The sequence below is a fragment of the Aethalodelphis obliquidens genome, unplaced genomic scaffold (genome assembly GCF_003676395.1).
Source record: "Aethalodelphis obliquidens isolate GAN/ISIS:26980383/991018 unplaced genomic scaffold, ASM367639v1 scaffold105, whole genome shotgun sequence".
NCBI lineage: Eukaryota > Metazoa > Chordata > Mammalia > Artiodactyla > Delphinidae > Aethalodelphis > Aethalodelphis obliquidens.
The window spans coordinates 1,680,895-1,688,442 of record NW_020838049.1 but is presented as its reverse complement, the minus strand read 5'-3'; the positions used below and the strand labels follow the sequence as shown (position 1 = coordinate 1,688,442).

General features: G+C 43.0%; 1 protein-coding gene across 7 annotated transcripts in view; it reads left to right on the top strand.

The window, feature by feature from the left end:
- The first annotated feature begins 1,533 nt into the window (after positions 1–1,533).
- The window catches only part of ATP8B4 (ATPase phospholipid transporting 8B4 (putative)), a 258,876-nt gene continuing 252,861 nt past the window's right edge, over positions 1,534–7,548 (top strand). For 2 of the 7 annotated variants that reach the window (XM_027096600.1, XM_027096595.1), the window contains exon 1: positions 6,020–6,119. The gene's annotated coding sequence lies outside the window, so the exon portion shown is untranslated. Of the gene's footprint in view, positions 1,711–6,018; positions 6,120–7,548 lie in introns of those variants that run through there. The other 5 variants (XM_027096596.1, XM_027096604.1, XM_027096598.1 and 2 more) reach the window with 5 other exon arrangements.

The following is a 7,548-nucleotide window of genomic DNA, read 5'->3' as shown; positions in this document are numbered from 1 at the left end:
CCAGAATTGAACCCAGACCATCAGATGCTTCACTCCAGTTCTGTCCCCTCCTGATGGCTGTGTAGTACTCCTTTGTATGAATGTACCTTGACTTAATTAGCCAGTCCCCTATATTTAAGCCATTTTTAGTTTTTTGCTATCACAGTACTATAATGAACAGATATGTTTGCGTATGTTTGGGATTATCTGTAAGGTAAATTCCTAAGAGATAGAAACATACACATTTCTATATTTGATAGGCATTACTTAGTTTTCCTTTAAAAATATTTTATCAACTTCTATTCCCACTAACAATGTAGGAAAAGGTGTAGATTTCTTTAAATATTCTTCAGCGAAGGTAATTACCAGACTTACAATAGTTGTCAATATGAAAAGTTAAAACATGGCATAGAGGCTATACTTAATTCTTTTTAAATTTGAAACAGTTTTTCATTGTAAATATTTTAAAGAAATGATTTCTTCCTCATATAGGCTGTTCTTGGTCCTTTTTATCATGCAAGGAAGAAAGCCATTACTCTTGTGTCAAGAAATCTGTCCTTTTTTTTGTGACTGTGGAGCCCTGGCAGGGAAAGTCCCTCCCTTCTCTCTGATCTGGCTCTCTGTAGAAACCTGAGGGCTCAGTACCACATTGTTTCAGGAGAGTGGGATTGACACAGGGGATCAACTTGCTCTGGTTAGAGAGACATGATTAAAACATATTTGGTTTCAGTACTTAACAGCAAATCTGATGCAACTTCTGGAAAATCCATAAACGGCTTTAGATGTATTGAAAAATAGCATAATTCTTTCTTTTAAAAATAGCAATGAACCAAAATATTTTGTTTTCATCTAATCCCATCTTAAAAACCAGAACTGTCTCAAAGCGATTCGACACTAAAAAGTTTAAATCTATTTCCCATATGTGTTTGTTCTTCAGCATCCTTAGGGTTAAGCGTTTGTTTCCTCTGAGCTGAAATTAAGGATGTTGGGAAAGAAGAAGTCATCGTTCTGCATATTACATGTTGCTTGAGTGTGCTTAGCTTTCATCCATAAGAGAGTTGAACTCCCCTTGTAATAATTTTTAAAAAATTGACATTGCTAATTCCTTCATCTCTGGCAAAAACAGGTAGGAACTCCAAAGATATTTACTAATCTGCCTCAGTCAAGGGCTGATAAAAGTTTACTAAGCAGAAGCTGTAGCTGGTGACCCCTTTCGTTGTCTGCGTCTGTCCTTCTGAACTCTTGATTCCCACAGAAGAAGCCATCCTGGCGAAGACAGCCTCTAGGGAGCTTCCTTTTGTTTCTCCAAGATTAACCAGTTCTGCCCTGGTAGCAGCAGTAGGCAACTATTCCAGGAAAAACTCTTCTGGGCTTTTGGTATTTTTCCAAGGACCGTTTTTACTCCCTCAGTTCTTCACTGGCAGGGAGGCTGCTTTCCTGCAACACCTTCCTCTTTTACTGATGAGATGCTGATTCTGATCTGCCATCTAGCAGCTTCCGGTAGTGGTAAGTGGTCAAGAGTGTTTTTCCGGGAGTCGATCTCAGGTTTTCAAGAATGTCCCCTAGAGACCCAGTTTCTTTTCTATGTTAATTACTAGAGCTTTCAGAGTAGCCTTGCTTTTCTCGCTTTTCTCGTTCTCATTGATATGGTCATGGAATGGGTACCTGTTTGATCTTGCTGCGCTGCTGGGAAATCTCCCTTTTGGGCGAGAGGCTTAGGTCCAGGCTGAGGTGAGTCTGGGGAGCATTGAAGGGTTGGTGAGACGAAGAAGAGAGGTAGTTCTGGGCTGTTTGGTGCTTTTGGTTTCCTTTTCCAGGTTGCTGTTTTGCTTTGCTGTTTTCATTTGCTGTGTGTTGAAGTTTAGCAAAGAGTATTAATTATTCTCCTCTCATTTAAAAAGTAATTTTGGGGGAAATTAGTTGGATTTGGGAAACGGAGCATTTTCTTTTTTTCCTTTGAAGGTCAAATTTTTCTTCTGTTAGCATCACCTATTACATGGCCAATGGGAGTCACATCAATGTCCATTTCTTCTTGGTTTGTGGGTACTTGTCACTTCCTTTGATAGCAGTTGGTTTGAGTTTTTTCCCGGAGGGTTTGTATCTGATGCACCTATTCAAGATATTGTTCATTTTATGATCAATTCATGCCTTGGGCATAACAGTTTGTCACTAAGCTCTCCCTCTGAGGCTTGAGGGGTACGTTTTTAGGACTGAGATTTGTCTGAACAGAGAAATGGATTCTTCTAGCTGTTTTGTTGACAGACATGAGAGAGTCTCAGGTCCCTGGTTAACAATTAGCTGTTTCGAAAAAAAGGAGATGGGCAAGAAACATTAATTAGGGGCTGAAAGCTTATTAGAAAGGAGGTGAGGAAATACGGTATTGTGTATGGGATTACCTGTGTCCAAGAACGGCCACCTTTGTGCCTGTGTTGTTCCCTGCTTGCCTTTACAGCAAAATGTGAATTCAGAGGGATTTTTGGACCTATATTTATCTATCTTATGCTTTTATATTGTTTCATCATGCATGCATGCATCTTTAAAAATGAGGGGCCAAGTGATTTTTTTTGTGCCCCGGGGTTTTTTTTTGTGCTCGGGAGGATTTTATTTTTTTTCTTACATGGTAAATTGGAATTTTCATTTAGTAGGAAAAGACTTAACCTATCATTTCAAAGCAAATCAGAAATTGTTGCTGTCCTTGAAATAAAATTCCTTAATGTATGTATCCTAGATGCTTGCACAGAGTGTACAAGAATCAGGTGCTAGTATTTGTTTTCAGGATTTCCCAAGAAATGATGTCAAAGAAAACAGTATCCTCCAAATGTTCCACATTTCTAGTGTATGCCTAAAGTCTTACTTGACTTCTTAGCAATATTATGTATTTTCTAAATTTTAACAAATAAAATTCTAATTAAATGTTAAATATAAATATTATATTGGTCAGTAATGAATATTATTGACCATTGAATTTTTGGAAACATAGTCCTTCTTTAATGTGAGCCTACCTTTTTCTCCTCTCCCCTCTTCTTTACTCAATGCTGGTTTGTTGAGCACCTACCTACCCCGTGCCAGGCTCTGTGCTAGATGCTCTGAAGAAGAGGGCGTAGGAGGAAAGCCACAGCGTTTTGTTTCAGTACATGTTTCTCTAGCCCTTCTTTTGAGGTTGGGTGTTCCCTAGGACTCTGTCCTTGTCCTCTTATTGACTCATCCTCACCCGCTGTCCTCCCCTCACTTTTCTTCATTCTCGTTCTTCTTGAATGAGATCATTCATTCCCTGTGACTTCAGTGTTTCCTCATATGTTGATGATCCAAGTCTACAAGTCTGTCTTTTCTCTTTCATGCTGAGGATATTTTCCATGAGCAAGAGGCATTTCAAGCCTAGTGTGTTCAAACTGAACTTAATATTCTCCCACATCAGTTCCTGCTCCCGCTCTCCCACCTTCTCCCTTCACTGCTGTATTTGTCATTTTCGTTAATGGCACCTCTCTCCTCTCATTGTCCTGAGCTGAAAATGTGGAAGTTATCCCAGATTCCTCCTTGTTTTGCACCCCAGCATACAGACCCCTTATAAAGTCTGTCAATTCCAACTGCAGGAATATTTCCAGAATCCAGCTCCACTTGCCTGTTGTCACCGCTCCCCCACTTCTTTCCGTGCCAGTCCTTGTCGTGAGAGTAAAACCTTCCTAAAAACCCTGACCGCATACACTTGTGTAGAGAGACATGAGGAAGCAACGACAGTGGACAAGGGGGCCTGGATTCTAAGTGTACCATTCTGCAGAGAGAGCCCTTCTGCCTCCCCATTAGCTGAGGATCAACCACAGGATCTTGATTGTGGCAATGCTCTGTGTCACCTCATCTATCAAATAGGGATAGTCCCTGCCCGTAAAATTTTGTTGAGGATTAAATGAGATGATACATGTCAGTGCTTAGCATGAGGCTAAGTACCAAGTGAATGGGAGTGATGATGATAATGATGATTTCTTTCCGAATCCATCTCTTATCTACCTTGCCAGCCCCATATCACACTGCACTCCTCCATGGCCCTTGTAATCTGGTTGCCATGACTATCACTGCTTCCTATCACAACACTTGGTCTTTCCACCTGCTGTTCTTTTTGCCTGTACTTACGTTGTTTTACTGAGCAAACTCTTCTTTTCAAAAGGACTTGACTTCGAATTACCATCTGTGAGCTCATAGCTGACTCTGCAAAGCAGGCTTGGTGACTCCCTTCCCTCTGTCTCCATAGTTCTCAGTCCCTCCTTCTGTCATAGTCCTGCACTAATGAACTTTCTATGTATCTGGTCTCATCTACCCCAGACTCTTGGCTTTTGAAGGACAGAGATAGGGCCTAATGATCCTTTCCTCCCTCTACCCAGCCCAGGTTTGACATAGAATAGGCATCTGATAAGTGTTTGATGATTGAATATCAGTAAGGATGCTCTCAAATTTGATAGGTTTTCTATGTATGTAGAGTTAAAAATACATTTAAGAAAAATAAAAATAATAATAGCTTTCCTTTCTTCAGTATTAACTTTGTAGCAGGAGGCACTGTGCTAATTTTTTTTTTTTTTTTTTTTTACAGGCATGACCTCAGTTAGTTTGCTAAATGATCCCATGAGTTACCCTGATTGTCTCTTTTTACAGATGAGAAAACCAGGGCTTAGAAGGGAGGGGAACTTGCTGGAGGTAGAGAGATAACAGGACCAAACCTGGCCCCCTGACTCCAGTCTGGGGGAGGAATGGGAAAGTGAGAAGGGGAAGGAAGATGACCAAGCCAGGGGAAGTGTGTTTGGGAGAGAAAAGGCAGGTTGAGGAGAAGGACATTGAAAAGGCACAAGAGGCAGTGAGGGCAGGCGAGGCAAGGAAGAGAAACGAAAGAGAGAAGGAAACTAGGAGATCAAGTTGGAAAATAAGCAGGACATAAACAAGAGGAGAAAGGGAAGAAGTGTTCCCACCACTTTAGAATTTTGTGGTAACAGCTGCGTGCCTAACAGAATATAAACAGACTTCAGTGTCGACATGACAACTTACAACAAAAGCAATCTGAAATACATTATATGGGAAATAGAATAATTTATTGTTGAGGCATGGTAATTAGATATAATTGGTAAGCAGTTTATAAATTTGGTTGTGCTAACCATCACTTTGACAAACACGTACACAGACTGGCTTAAATTTTTTTACTTCTATTTTTGCCCAATATCTATACTCTGTAAGCCCTACAGCTGTTGGCAGCCATCAATATGATTAAAACATTATCTATACCTGATTCACTTTGCTGTACAGCAGAATCGAACACAACATTGTAAAGCAACTATACTCCAATAAAAATTAGTTAAAAAATAAATAAGACATTATCTATACCTCCTACCCTCATATCACACTCAGAGCTGCACACATGTAGGACTGAGGCCTGGGCTTATTCCTTAGCTTATCCCTCACTGGTCTAACCTCCCAAGGCTGAGATTTCCCTTTTGCGTCAAGATGTCCCTTCCCTGGAATCTTAGAGCTGTGTTCCATCTCCCACCCCCCATCCCTTAGAGACCTGGAACAGGGGGCTCCTGGGGAATATTACTGGGCTCGTAGGCAGCGTTGCCAGCAGATATGTCTGCAAGGTCACCATGTCAGGAGGTGGGAAGACTCACTGAGGCTTTGCTTTTCAGCCTCTGGGAGCCTAGGGCCAGAAGGAGGAAAGGGGCAGGGGCAGGACCAGAGAAGGTAGAGGGCAGCAGGAGGAGAGAAGGGGCTGATTCCCTAATCCTGCCATCCCACTTCCCATCCGCAGACCCCACTGTTACTCAGCAGATGGGTTCTCCATTGTTCATCTAAGCCTTCCAGGCAGCTCCCCTCCCCTCCGCTCTTGGTGGGTCAGTCCTCTTGGTGGGTTGGGTTGAGAGGCAAGTGCCTTAGTGAGAAATAGGAAGGAAAGTCAGGGAAACAGGGAAAGGAAACTGAGAGTGAAAGCAGAGAAAAGGGGAGGGAGTAGGAGGAGAGAGGACAGATGGGGAGGAAGGAAGGAGGGGGAGGAAGCACATTCTTATGGAGTGAGCTGTATTTACATCTATATTTATCCTGGAAACAGCCCTGAGAGGAAGGAATTATTACCTCTATTTTACAGATTCGGGGATTGAATCTTAGGAAGGGTAAGTAACTTGGTCAAAGTAACACTAGATAGAAAGAAACTGAGCTAGGATCGGGATCTGTTATCCTAAAAGTCTCTCCTGTACATTACAGTGTCTCCGAAGAGGAAGAGAAGGCAGAGTTGGGGAGAGAGGGAGGCAAGCAGAACAGCACGGAGACTGGAGAATAGACGGGTGGGGGACAGGAAGTCCTCACAGGGGCTGAGGACTGGGGTTGGGCTCCTTGAAGCTGTGTGGGACCTTTCCCCCTTGGCCCATCTTGTCCCTGAGTCCTGAGAACTGGTGAGGACCCACTGCTCAAAGGACGTAGAGGATGCCCCTGCGGGGACACCCCAGCTCCTCCCTTGACCCTGAGTTGAAGCCGGGCCGAGGGGCGCTCCCTGAGCAGCACTCTGGGCAAGGAAGGAGAGCTGCCAAGAATCTGCCTGCGCTACTCTCTGGCTTCAACTACTCCTCCTGTGTCTTCCCCCACTGTCCTAGCCCCTACCTCTTCCCTTTCTTTCCCAATCTCCTCTGATTCCTTTGTCTTCCTGTCACTCTCCCTCACGTTTTCAATCTCTCTTCCCACTGGTTCTATCCCCTTAGTTTATTGCCATGGCCCTGGCACCCCACTGTAAGCACATCTTCTCTTTAAAGCCTCATTACCCATTCACACTTAGCTCCTTTATCTTGCTGCAGAATGTCTTACAAGGGTTGTACTCACTGTCCTCAATTCACCCTAACGTTTACATAGACATTTTGACAGGGGAAGTTCAGAGGGCTGCCTTCAAGATAACTATCTAACGAGCATTTTCTTTATGTGTCACTGTCCCCAAAAACCTGTCCAGGTATGTTCTGAGGCCCAGAGAGCTTACTTGCCCCGGATTCTGTAATGTTAGTAGAAAAAGCAGGAATCCAAGATCAGGTTGTTTGACTCCAAAGGACAAGCTTGCAGCCATCACATCCTGCTGCCCCTTGAGCAGGTCAGCAGGCTGTTCCCTTGGTTGCCGGTTGGTGAGTTTGTTATGGCTAGAGTGGGTCATATGTCCTGTAGACTTTGGACCATAAGTCAACAGCAAACCAAAAACAGAGCTACCTTTCTGGGGAAGACTAATATTAGCTCAGGAGACTGACGATCTAGAGTGAGATGAATGACAATTTATTAATTGAAAATGTATAATATATAACTGTCAGGAGGACCAGAATGTTCACGTCAGCATGCCTGACTGGTGTATTCTTCCCCTGTAGGCAGACTTCTGGGGGAAAGCAAGTTATTATCAGTAGGTTGCTTGGTGATCGTGGAATTGGAGCAGGGGGAATTAAGTATAATAACTTGATTGTTGAATGGCCTCTGATCATTAAAGAGAATCTCCATTTTAATCCTTGGCTTAAAGTGCTGAGTCACCTGCAACCAGGTGTACCCATTTTCACTATAAGTAGGGACCTCTCTGAG